A 12,455-nucleotide genomic window follows, 5' to 3' on the forward strand; every position below is an offset into this window, starting at 1 on the left:
CTAAAAACATGTACAATAGGTTACCCTCCGGGGCCAGGACTCCCCTGAAAAAGAGATTCTTAAACTCAGTGGGATTTTCTTGGTTAAATACAGGTCAAATAAATAAAAGCACCAAATCATGTTGAATACTGAGCTGCAGCTGTGTGTAATTAATGCCGTCAAAACAGAACATGAATCAATGGGGAACCGGTAGCACAGCGGTTAGTGCTTGTGCTTCACAGCTAGAAGCTCCGGGTTCGATTCCCACCAAGGACGGGGCCTTTCTGTGTGGAGTTTGCATGTTCTCCCTGTGTCTGCGTAGGTTTCCCCTACCACTAAAAACATGTACAATAGGCCAGGATGAATGAGAGTGTGCCTGGGGGAAGGCCTAAGGCTACAGTCCGGTGTGGCTTGTTCATTAACTTGCACTGTCCCTACCAAATAAACCAATAAACAAACCTTTAGCCCTTATTTTTCTTTTAAACATAAATATGGACCATGTGTTCTCACTTGTGTCCTTAATAAATATTGAATGAATGAATGAATTACAGCGGACACAGCGCTTTCTTGGAAGAAGCGGGGCACAGTTAAGCCACAAATGATGAAATCCGTGAAACGGACAGCTAAGCTCATTAAATCTGCATCGTTAAGGAAGCCTAAACTTTATTGTCTCTGTTCAGGACTCGTCATTGAAAAGCCGAGTGCAGCGCTCGGGGACCCGTCTCCACATCTCAGGTCTATTCAGGAGCGACCTATAGGATTCATGAGCATATTGTGCACATTTTGATGGAGAAGATGATGCTGGTTTTCCACAGTGAACGAAAAAGGAAGAAAAGCTTAAATCTCTTTATACTCCTGATCCTTTTATGAGAACAGATAAACCAGTCCTGTGTGTGTCTGCGTCGCTCTTGCAGCGGCCAGAACGTGGGATGAATAAAGCAAAATTAAAAGTGAGTCCAGATCCTCTGCTCTGGCTCTGCTCTTACATGACTCACGCTGGACGTCAGAATGACTGTGCTCTCCATCAAACGGCACTAAAGTCCATTTTTACCTCTGTCCAAAGGTAAAATGGCCAGATTCTTTCATGTGGGATTCCAAAGGGTGAAAATCAACGACGCTCTGCTTACTTTTATGTGAAAGGTGTGAGAGTGTTTGGAAACATGAGCTTTGAGTGACTTCGTTTATCATTTTTAATGTTTTTAAGGGCTATGCTCATTGTTCTGGGGAAATGGGCAAATGTAAATTTCGGCCATGGTCCCCTGGCTGCTGTTGCCTGGCTAACATCTGCTGTGTGCGCTTGAATCATTTCGAACGTTAGCCAGGAAGTTGCAGACCTCATCTGAGCTCACAAATATGTTGGTCTCCAGGGACAAGACGTTGTGTGTCTCGAGTAATACAGGCTTGTAAAGCGCAGTACAAATGTAAGCCATTACGTATGTATGTATTTATTTATTTGGACTTTGTATTTGCAGATTATAGTGGATTCCATAACGAGGAAACCAATACATCTACCACATATCTCTCCCCGAGTTTGATCTTCCAGATTCCAGGTCTGTGTTTTTTGTTATTTCCATGATGTCTCACTAAAGTAAGAACACCTAATATTTCTGCAAATATTTCACTATATATACATAGGTCCTTTTCTGAAATACTTGCAGAAATCTGAAGGGTGCAGTCAGACGCACACAGATGCGGGCAGGGATGAAGATTCAGATTCATTTTATTGGCCATTTGCAGTTTGAAAAACCACATTGGAAAAAAATGTGCAAAGTGTGATATGTAAAACATATAAAAAGACACAATATAAAAAACAGAACAAACAAACAATTCCACATTAAAAGCCTAAGGGAAAAATACTGCCTTGTTTAAAGTGCCTTGTTTAAAGTGATCACAGCTTGAGGAAAGAAACTGTTAATATGGCGATCAGTAGAACATATGATGGAGCGATACCTGTTCCCTGAAGGAAGCATCTCAGAAAAGGCCTTAGCCGGGTGGCCTGAGGCGTCATTTACAGGTTGTAAAGCTCGATTCAGTAGTCGAGCTTTATGTGTGGCCTCCAGGAGCGGCAAAGTGCAGCCAGTGGTCCTGCTGGCTGAGCGAACCACTTTGTTCAGAGCCTTCTTCTCTTTCAGAGTGAGACCAAACCACACGGTAATACAACTGGTCAGGACACTCTTATTACACAATAATAAAAGTTCAAAAGAATCCTAGTATTTTGGGTAAACTCTCGAAGCCTGCGTCAAAAGAAGAGGCGCTGTCTCGCTTTCTTAGCAGAGTTCATCGTATGTGAGCTCCAATTCAAGTCATGAGAAAGAGTCACACCCAAGAATTTACATTTCTCAACAATCTGCACATCAGAATCTTGGAGAGTAACAGGCAACTGATTCCTATTGTGACAAAAATCAATAACAAGTTCACATGTTTTTGAAGTGTTCAAAAGCAGGTTGTTTTCTCTACTCCACCGAACAACATTCTCCACCTCCTCACGATAATGAGAGGAGAAGGCGGTGTGTTCCCGCGCTCTTTAAATGTATCAAAACATTTGCATTTGTCTGACTCTGATTACAGTACTTACAAAAAACATTATTTACATTCCATGTCATTTACGTGGAGCAGCTACGCTAACCCCGGAAGTACCGACTTTAGTAAATATTACTTTTTTAGCAGTAGGTGCGGCATATTTGGCTAATGAGTCTGAGAAATAAGTAGGTTCAGTCACTCTCTGCTGAGTTTCAGAAATATTGATTGTCGTATTGAAGAGTTTTTAAAGGGGGGGTAAGATAAGATAAGATAAGATGGTACTTTATTGATCTCACAGATGGAGAAATTGCATTCGATGAGAGAGCATCCGGCAGCAGCACCCATTCAGTGCGCACCACTCTTTTTCCACTCTTTTTTTTTTCTTTGGTGAAAGATCGTTGTGTCGCGGCCGCCATCTTCACTGTTTTGGTCACAGGAGGAGCACTGGTGACGATGACCACGGCGGTGGAGCTCTTGCGCTTGGCCACGATGTTCTTGGCCACACAGGTGTAGTTGGCCGTGTGTGACAGACGCGCCTGCTTGATGATCAGGTTGTGGTCCACGGTGATGTAGAAGTTCCTGTCCTCGGCCGGGTCGATGATCTCGTTGTCCTTCAGCCACTCCACCCGCATGACCTTGGAGGATGGAGAAACTGTAGCTGCCCTCTGTCTCCTCTGATCATCTGAAACGGTGCACCGCCTCCTGGGCTTGTCCCCGTCTCAGAGCGTGGTGTCCTGCACTGGTCAGCTCCACCTCGTCCTTCCTCTTCCTCCTGCACAGCTCCCTCCACAGTCTATCACCATCTCCTCGTTGGTCCCTTTTGTTGTTTCCTGTAGCTCCTCTTGTGACGCCTCCTCCGTGCTGCAGGTGTGGGGGCTCTTGGTGCCTCTTCACTGTTCAGTGTCTCAGAGGAAGATGTTTGTAGATCTCAAATGGGTTTAGCTGATAAGCTAGCAGTTTGTTTACCTTCAAAAAGCTGCTTTCTTCAGGACCATTTTGGACTCTCAAAGTAAACAAATCCACCAAACCTCCACAAAAACACGGTAAAGACGTACAAAAGTATCCAGAAAAACAACGTGGTTCGCTGAAAAAGGCAAACAAACAATTCACTGAAAAAGGCAAACAATTAAGCTGCACCAGGAGAGAGGGAGGTCACTTCCTATTATTATTATAGTATTATGCAAAATTGACTTTTTCAAGCTTTACATCATGTTATTATGTCATTCCCTCATTAAAAACATGCCTGAAGTGTTGCCTTGGCACATTCACGTATTTTTGAGTATTCTGTAAAAACTCTGATGGCGGCCATTTTAGGGATAGGTTTGCCGGAGTCCTCCTAGGGACGCCCCCACCTCCTGGAGACGCCTCCGAGCTTTCGTCACCAGCCGAGTAACCAACTAACAACAAGGTTTGGTCATCATTGTAGTGTACTATAGACTGGTGCTATGTGATTGAAAAAAACATAATGCCCCCCTAATACCCCCTCTTTAATGTTTTTTTTCTCGCATGTTAGCCGGTATGCTAGGACCCAGAAGCGGAAGTCGTGACGTCACACTTAACAAACGTATACAGATACCGACCTGAGATGGAGAATGAGGAGGAGCAACAACCACAACCGGGAGACTGAGCGTACAGGAAGTCAGAGGTCAAATAATAAAACGTAAGTGGCCGGCGCGCACAGCCAATCACCGCCTGTAGGCCTGTTTTTCCGTCTATGTGCACACAAGTATGGATCATAATGTAACGGCACCAGCCTGAGCCACGAGTCTTGTTTCCTGAATGCAGTGGCCTGGATAAGGAGAGAATCTTCACACTCATCATTCATCACATCTGATAAATGACAGCTCCTCACTGCGGTTTCTCCTAATGTTTCCATACGGGGTCGTCCTCATGCATATTCACGAGGCTGCTGTTTCCGTGCGTCACCGTGGGCTCCGAGCTGTCAGTCACTCCAACATGGCCGCCGACCTCTTTCCGTCGCAGTGCAAAGTCTTCCTTAAGAGCTCTCCTCCCTGTTCCTATAATCACGGTGTAATTACGCTCATTTAAGAGCTGTTTAACGCCCCCCGGAGTCTCCGCCGAGGTCACTCAGCTCCTTTGATAATGGCAAAGACAAAATAACGCTCTTTCAGTGCATCTGCTTGTCACGCTGATGAAAAAGTTTCACATCTAGAAAGTCAAGAGTTGAATGTGTCTTGTTTCTCTGAAGAATTGAGCTGTTAAACAATGCCCTCCATCTTGAATACGCCGGACCAATATTTATACGTGTTTTGGCTCTTCTTTGGTTTTAGACGTAGCGCTTCTTTCTTTCCGTCCTTCGATTTTCTCTTTTTAGGTTCTTTAGCAGTATTATATGCAGTAACAGCAGGTGCAGGTGTAGCGGACTTTCCTGGTGGGTGTTCGGCAGCCATGCTTTACTGAGAAAGAGGTCGCACGGCAGAAATCGTGGCCAAACTTATCCAAGATTTGTGGTCGTGGTCATTGGGCACTCACAGATATGAGCGGGTCTGACGGGGTTTCTGTAGATCATGTTCACATTACCAAGTTTACTGAAACTGAACCAAATCTGCCAAACCATTTGGAAGCTTTTAGTGGCTCACTGACTTTAGCCAGAATAAACCCTACACTAAACTTTGGTTTGTTTACTAGGGTGGATGGCATATTCTTAGTTTAGTATATTTGAGCAGTTTACACAGGCGCTCCCACCCCCAAAATCCATACAATAAAAGAATACAAAGCAACAAATAATATTTTTACGACCCTTCTATCATTTTAGTTCAAATAGAAAACACAATGTCTTAACGGATGCAGAAGTCATGAGTAGAACTACAGTTCTAAAATGAATGAAAGCTGATTTATGAGTTGAGAGTATAAACCTGATTTTAAACCCCATAAAATGTACATGTGTTTTGTAAAAACAATTCCACAAATTGCCACGACCCCGTGAACTGTCACCTTTTCACCATGTGTTTGCAGGTCTGTAAATAATCACTAAAACCTATTCACAGGCCCACCTTTATGTACCCATAGGCCCCGGGGCTTAAACAGAATTGTAGGCCCCCAACCCATTAGAGTGGACCTGGCCCCCCATCATACTCAAATTTAAATGAAAAATATGTCAATCGTTTGTGCTGTTTTGTGCTGTAAAAATCTTCGTTTGTGCTGTTACGTTTTTTGAGATATTAATGATTGTTTTATTGGTCAGATCTGAGGTCACCCTGCTCGTTATAAAGCTCCAAAACGGGTAAAAAAGGTGTCACCGCTTCCTCTACATCTGTGCTGTTTTGTGCTGTAAAGATTTCTGTGTGTGCTGGTTCGGTTTTTAAACTATTAAACTATTACAAACTTTAGAGCCTTAAGGTGTTCACCCTCGTCCTCCTCTGAGGCGTGCGCATCTGTCAGAGGCGCACGGCAACACACACTGCATGCAGAAAACAATCATCAATATCTCAAAAACGATAACAGCACAAACGAAGATTTTTACAGCACAAAACAGCACAAACGTCGCACAAACGATTGACATATTTTTCATTTAAATTTGAGTATGATGGGGGGCCAGGTTCACTCTAATCCCCAACCCCCCCTCAGCAGAAAACCCTAACGCTAACCTATAACCCTAACCTTAAACCCCACAAAAACCCTAACCCTGCTATTCCTACATGTATCACTCTGGGCCAGGAGGAGGGGCCCACTCCAGGTACACACATAGGAGCGCAGTTCAATCAACACATACGGTCAGTCATGCTGCAAAGTGAAGAGATTCACATGAAAATCAATGAATCACCTTTTCTTTCTTTTTTCCCTTAATTCTGATGGGCCCTTGACCCCTGGGCTCCAGCCCCTGCTCGCCCATTGGATAAGGTGGCTCTGCCTATTCAGTCAAAGTCCGTGACAAATGAATCTCTCGTGTCAGTTCAGCCGATCCACGATACAAAAAGGACACTCAGGTTGATCCTGAAAACAAAAGTTTTATTCCTCAGAAGCCAGAGCTACAGCAGTGGGTCAGATGCAGCCGGGTCGAGGGTCACACAGAGTCGATGTGTTCACTTCATGTCGAGGGCACATTTGTTCAGGGACTCCAGAGTCAGGGACAGACTCGGGTTAAGCTTTTGGACATGCGTCTTTGGCACAGATGTGGTCCAGAGGAACGATGTCCAGAGGCATGTCCGCCAAAAAATTCCACCAAAATGTGTCTGGATTGGGTGAAGGCAGAACGAGAGAAAGGAAATGATAAAGGTTTGTGTCTCGTGAAGAACTTTATGATCTGCTCTTGGGCTACAAACATTATGGTGCATGTAACATTTATTGGAGGATACTTTTATCTACTTTTATTTTGAACAGAGTTTTGTGAACCGTTACCTGGCAAAAAGATGGTAAGGAAGTCCCCATGCCAGCCACGGCTGCCATGCCAGCTCTCGTCATTATCACCCCAGTTTGTATAGTTCCACACAGATCCATCAGTCCATGTCCAGCCATCCTGATCCTGATTTCACGACATTTCAACTCGGCTCCATTAACAGGATTTAAGTGATTCAGTTATTTAGGCACGGAAAAAGGCTGAAAACATCACCCTTGGCAAAACTTTAAAACGTTACCTGAAACTGTCCGCCGATCGAGGTCCACCACCCGTATCCTCCAGTGGCCTCTTCGATCAGATCTATGATGAAGGCGTTCTCCTCAGCGCTGTGGATGGAGGCCAGGTTTGCACCGTAAGATTGACAGCTTTTCTGAAGAGAAAAAGTACATACAAAACTATAGATAAATATATTAAGTTACAAAAGTTACAAAAGTACAAAAGCTATAAAAATCACTTTATTTTCTTCATTTGAAGGAAAGTAATCCTAATCTTCATCACAGAATACGGCTGATTTAAAAGGACTAGATGCACGTTGGCCATTTTACACTCACTACTGCCACCTCAGGTCGTACGTGTAACTGCACCTTCTATATTAAGCTCAGGCATGACGGCACTTCAGACCCGAAGTGACAGTGCAGGATTTTAGAGGCAGTTATGGTGAACAGGTCTGAGCTCATTCTACACATTAGGACATGGAGGAACATGTAGGGGGAGGAAAATACTTAGTTTTAGCATTTTTAAAACACCACCATAGTCTCTTTAAACTGCATGTTCATGATTAAAAATCCAGATTGCACAAAAATTTATCTGATGAATGAAACCTTCCCTGGGGAGGACTAACAGTTTCTTTCTGAGAGTGTCTCAAACAAGAGCACACATAATGACGTGTTATTCTGTAAAATGGTTTAAAGCGTATTTTAAAAATAAAACCATTAAAAGTAAACACGTTACATGTGATCAATCCACAGCCTTTCATATTTCGACCTAATGTGGTGTTTTGTAGATTAGAGTTCCCCCACCTCCTAAAGTCCGCTCTAACCACTGAGTAGTGAAGAGTATAATTGTTATTATCAGTGCTGTACCTCTGATTCTGTCCAAGACGAATTAGTATCAAAGAACTTGAAACAGCGAGTTCCAAACAGAGTCCAGCCCTCAGGACAGCCTTTATTAAAATAATAATATTATTCATGATCAATGAATCATAATAAGTAGAAGAAGAAGATCTTTATTTATATAGCGCCTTTCACAGACATATAGTCACAAGGCGCTTTACATGAGACATGAGTGAACTGTATATTAAAGTGAATGTGGTCAAACTCACCTTGGTCTTTTCCCACGGCCTGTGAGTGAGGAACAATGAACAGAGTTATTAAAGCCTGATCAAAAAGACATGATGATAAATGAGATAAACTTACAGCAGCTCCTGCTGTCAGCAGAGCAGCGGACAAACAGAGGAAGGTGATCAGTGGGCAGTGGGCAGCCATCTGAAATCATCAAGTACCACTAATGAGAAGATCTGTGAGTAAAAGCCCAGACCTGAGCCGTGAGGAGACTTACCTTCACTTCAGAGTCAGGAGAATGAAGGACTGGAGAAGAGGAGCTGCTTTTATGGAGCAGTGAGAGGAGATACATCACCACAACAGGAAGAGCACTGCCAGTAAAACTAGTCAAGCTCGTCGAGTCAAGCAGGTATTCGACCTGAAAGACCAGACAGACACATTCATACAGCAGCAACAGCCTGGTCAGCTTTACGGCCAGAGTTATTTAAGAGTCTCCTAACTCTTAACCCCCACCTGAACACAGCATATTTTCTGTCAACATGGTAACAATGTGGACACAGAGGTCTTAGCTTTCAAATTAGGAGTTACACTGGCCTATAGGCTCTAGAATTTGCTTTGCTGGAGGCCGATTTTCTTCATCTTCTAAAGACCAAGGGCTGGACCCGAAGTTAAGAATGCCAGTGTTGTACATCATCTTTATTAGAATATCATGAAAAAGTTCATTTATTTCTGTAATTCAATGCCCTCCATCTTGAATACGCCAGGCCAAAGTTTATTCGTGTTTTGGCTCTTCGCACCACATCTTTCGTTTCTTCCTCCGATTTTCTCTTTTGTGATTTTTAGCAGTAGATGCAGTAACAGCCAGCGCAGGTTTAGAGATCTTTCCTGGGGGGTGTCCGGGGTCTCAGTCTGCACGACATCTGTGCATGAGACTGAGCACCAAACCATCCCAGATGTTTGATGACTGTAGCTTTCGTATTTGACAATATCTGCGTGAAACATGAGAGAATCTTCAAGCTAAACTCTAAAGTGAATGTATAGTTATCATTGACGGGGTTTCTGTAGATCATGTTACCAAGTTTACTGCAATAAAACCAGGAGTGGTTCAAAATCTGTGCCGTAATATCTTCACTTTACTGCGCGGACGCCGAACTACTCCTGGTATTTTTACGCCAATCAATATTGTTCCCCTTTTTATCCGCTTAGAAAATCCACATTGTTTAACCTCTTAACTCCCGCCTGAACCGAGAGGATCTTTTTCTTCACGTCAGATTTTTTTTTCTCCATCATTTTTTGTTGGGTGTTCCACTCATTCTTGTAACTTTTTTGTCATTTTTTTGTCATTTTTTATCACATTTTTGTCACATTTTTGTCACATTTTGCTACATTTTTTCGTCATTTTTTTCATCAAAATGTAATTTTTTTGTCACATTTTGTCACATTTTTGCCACTTTTTCATCAATTTTTCGTCACTTTTTTGTCACATTTCCATCATTGTTTGTCTCAGTTTTGTTGCTATTTTCCAGAAGCTTTTGGATTGGGGTAAAGCCAAACTGGAGAAAATGTGCTCGGTTCAGGTGGGAGTTAAGGGGTTAATTTTGTGTAATTGTCAAGTTTCTTCGCAGTGCCCAACTTGAGAGGCTGCCTTTCTAATGTGGGGTATAAACCAACTGGATTTCACTCCAAGACACAGACATCTTTTTCCTTTTCTTTCTCTTTATTTGATGCTGTGACTCTTGTGAGCAGGTGAAAAACCTCAGATAAAACAGATAACAAAAAAAATGTAAATATCATGAAGTTGTAGTTCTTTTAACATTTTAACCACAACTTTAGTATTTTTTAATCAAACAAGGTTCTTAGTATTTTAGCATTTCTAATCAGTTCTAACTTAAACCCCCGTTTTCACCATAACTGTTTTCAGACAAACAAATCACAACAGAAACCAAAACAGAGCATTTTGCCCTTACCGGCTGTCCTCCACAGTCTCTAGAAAGGCCGGTTTGCTGCAATTCAGTCCTTTTAGTCCAAGTATTTCAGCAGCTCCAACTGCTCTCTGTCTCTGCTCTTTTGTGTGTGTCAAGAGGCAACACCATGTCCTTGATTGGATCATGTGATCCACCTGGTTGCATTTCCTGCTGTGGGCGGGAGGAGGGGAGAACACAGAGCTGGACAGCACAGTAATTATACTTTATCCTGTGACACTTCACGTAACCATATTTAAACAGTGAAAACGTGGAAGAGCTCAGTAGCTTCTATCTTCCCCTGGTTTGGAGCTATAGAGGAGGAGAGGCTAAATGCTAACGCCGTCTGTGCTAACGTGACTGAGGACAAGCGTGAAGACCAGACAGGTACACATGAACTCGTCTAAGGTAAGAACATATCTCAGTCTGTAAAACTGGCCTGTTCCTTTAATAATGACTGGGTTAATAACTATTCAGTCAAAGTCTGTGACAAATGAATCTTTCGTGTCAGTTCAGCCGATCCACGATACAAAAAGAACAGACACACAGGTTGATGCTGAGGAGAAAAGTTTTATTCCTCAGAAGCCAGAGCTACAGCAGTGGGTCAGATGCAGCCGGGTCGAGGGTCACACAGAGTAAATGGACTCAGACTCAGGCTAAGCTTTTGGACATGCGTCTTTGGCACAGATGTGGTCCAGAGGAACGAAGTCCAGAGGCATGTCCTCCGAAAAATTTACCCAATACGTGTCTGGATTGGGTGAAGGCAGAACGAGAGAAAGCAAATGATAAAGGTTTGAGTCTCGTGAAGAACTTTATGATCTGCTCTTGGGCTACAAAGATTATGGTGCATGTAACATTTATTGGAGGATACTTTTATCTACTTTTATTTTGAACAGAGTTTTGTGAACCGTTACCTGGCCAATAGATGGTAAGGAAGTCCCCATGCCAGCCTAGGCTGCCATGCCAGCTCTGGTCAATATCAGCCCAGTTTGTATAGTCCCACACAGATCCATCGCTCCACGTCCAGCCATCCTGATCCTGATTTCACACACGACATTTCAACTTCCAACAACTCGGCTCCATTAACAGGATTTAAGTGATTCAGTTATTTAGGCACGGAAAAAGGCTGAAAACATCACCCTTGACAGAACTTTACAACATTACCTGAAACTGTCCGCCGATCAAGGTCCACCACCCGTATCCTCCAGTGGCCTCTTCGATCAGATCTATGACGAAGGCGTTCTCCTCAGCGCTGTGGATGGAGGCCAGGTTTGCACCGTAATATTGGCAGCTTTCCTGGAGAGAAAAAGTACATACAAAACTATAGATAAATATAATAAGTTACAAAAGTACTCTAATCGCAGCTATAAAAAACACTTTTCTTCATTTGAAGGAAAGTAATCCTAATTTTCATCACAGTACACGGCTGATTTAAAAGGACTAGATGCACGTTGGCCATTTTACACTCACTACTGCCACCTCAGGTCGTACGTGTAACTGCACCTTCTATATTAAGCTCATGCATGACGGCACTTCAGACCCGAAGTGACAGTGCAGGATTTTAGAGGCAGTTATGGTGAACAGGTCTGAGCTCATTCTACACATTAGGACATGGAGGAACATGTAGGGGGAGGAAAATACTTAGTTTTAGCATTTTTAAAACACCACAATAGTCTCTTTAAACTGCATGTTCTTGATTAAAAATCCAGATTGCACAAAATTGGATCTGATTAATGAAACCTTCCCTGGGGAGGACTAACAGTTTCTTTCTGAGAGTGTCTCAAACAAGAGCACACATAAAGACGTGTTATTCTGTAAAATGGTTTAAAGTGTATTTTAAAAATAAAACCATTAAAAGTAAACACACGTTACATGTGATCAATCCACAGCCTTTCATATTTCGACCTAATGTGGTGTTTTGTAGATTAGAGTTCCACCTCCTAAAGTCCGCTCTAACCACTGAGTAGTGAAGAGTATAATTGTTATTATCAGTGCTGTACCTCTGATTCTGTCCAAGACGAATTAGAATCAAAGAACTTGAAACAGCGAGTTCCAAACAGAGTCCAACCCTCAGGACAGCCTTTATTAAAATAATAATATTATTCATGATCAGTGAATCATAATAAGTGAACTGTACATTAAAGTGAATGTGGTCAAACTCACCTTGGTCTTTTCCCACGGCCTGTGAGTGAGGAACAATGAACAGAGTTATTAAACCTGATCAAAAAGACATGATGATAAATGAGATAAACTTACAGCAGCTCCTGCCGTCAGCAGAGCAGCGGACAAACAGAGGAAGGCGATCAGTGGGCAGTGGGCAGCCATCTGAAATCATCAAGTACCACTAATGAGAAGATC

At 42.7% G+C, this 12,455-nt stretch overlaps 1 long non-coding RNA gene across 2 annotated transcripts; it reads right to left on the reverse strand.

Annotated features, from left to right (window-relative positions):
- Window positions 1-6,902: 6,902 nt before the first annotated feature.
- On the reverse strand, window positions 6,903-12,180 carry LOC306962937. 2 transcript variants are annotated; one of them, XR_013792872.1, is made up of 3 exons: window positions 12,098-12,180; window positions 7,095-7,226; window positions 6,903-6,982 (listed from the first exon to the last, which is right to left on the reverse strand). It is a non-coding gene; the product is annotated as an uncharacterized lncRNA (long non-coding RNA). The 2 variants fall into 2 exon arrangements; XR_013792873.1 differs by lacking the exon at window positions 12,098-12,180 and adding an exon at window positions 7,939-8,021.
- Window positions 12,181-12,455: the final 275 nt, after the last annotated feature.

Source organism: Gobius niger (assembly GCF_951799975.1).
Source record: "Gobius niger genome assembly, chromosome: 5".
NCBI lineage: Eukaryota > Metazoa > Chordata > Actinopteri > Gobiiformes > Gobiidae > Gobius > Gobius niger.